A 1,397-nucleotide genomic window follows, 5' to 3' on the forward strand; every position below is an offset into this window, starting at 1 on the left:
AAACTCACGCCGGGCGCGTGTGCGTGCGTGCCCAAGATCCCGAGAGGAGAATGGAGGAGAAGGGATTGCGGCGTGACCATCCCCCCTGGGGGGTGATTTCTCGCTTTCTGTCTCTATGTCTCTCTCTGTCTGTCTGGCGAGCACACATGCCCTACAGTGAAAATCTCTCAAAAAATAAATAAATAAATAAAAAATTTAAAATATAAGACTCCTCCTTCAGAGCACAAAAGTGACGATTTAAATTTCTTGGAAAAAACATGGCCACTATCATCGGGCTTGAGGTTTCTAGGAAGGCCTAAAGCTGCCATGAGCGTGGCATGACCCCTGCACAGCACAGAAATGTTTGAGTCATTGGCCTTGTATCCTAGTAAGCAGAAATCTAAATGCTTCCAGTAGTAGGGAGGGAACACAAGGGGTGGAAAATGAGATGGAGAAGTGGTAGGAAGGATGGAGAGCAGAGAGAGTGAGAGATGGAGATAATTAAAAAGAGGAGAAAGTGAACAGTAAAGAACAGAGAGGCCTACTGCAGTGGTTGTTATAAAGCAGGAAAAGACTGTAAACACCCCCGGGGTTTGTCCTGAAGGCCTGCACCTAAGATGTTTGGAAGGAGGAAGGAAAGTCGGGCTAAGCAAAATCTAGGGAGGTGATGGTGGCATTGAACCTGAGTGTAACATTTAAGAAGGCACAAAAACATCTCAGTCATCAAGACATTATTTTTATGGACCATTTTAAAGTATCAAAATTAATGCCAAAAATCTATGATAAATAAAATATCTAAATTTTTAATAAAGACTCAATACTGCTGATTTTTCTTTCAAATTTCCAGTATGGCTCAGCATAGAACCATTTAAAAATTTAATATTTATCTATTATGATTTTTGGATTGGTTTTATTTTAAAATATTTTAGGTCCAGCAAATGGTGTGGTGGCTGGGGACCCGGATTCCCTCAGCTGAATGTGGTTCCGGTTCAAGTCATGGGCCTGGTGGCTTGCTTTTTCACTTTCTCTCTCTGTCTCTCTCTGTCTCTCTCTCTCTCTCTCTCTCTCTGTCTCTCCCTGGTGGGTGCATATGCCCTATAAAAATTTTAAATAATAATAATAATAAATAAAATCTCATAAATAATTATTTTAAGAAACATTTTGATAAAATCTTATTTGCTTTAATTAATGAGTTTTTTTACTCCCATACATCTTGAGCCTGTTCCACATGTCTTACCTTAGGTCTGGCTCTGGACATGGGGGAGGGAGTAATCTGTCCTGGTTAGAGTAGTCAAGTATGAGAACTCTGGATGCAGGCTGCCTGGACTGAATCTCCTTTCTTTGTATTAAACCTCTCTCGATTCTGCATTCAGGCCTTGGTCAAGTAACCAAATCCTGGACTCTTAGTTTTTGCCTCT

The sequence above is a fragment of the Tupaia chinensis genome, unplaced genomic scaffold (assembly GCF_000334495.1).
Source record: "Tupaia chinensis unplaced genomic scaffold, TupChi_1.0 Scaffold000545_1, whole genome shotgun sequence".
NCBI lineage: Eukaryota > Metazoa > Chordata > Mammalia > Scandentia > Tupaiidae > Tupaia > Tupaia belangeri.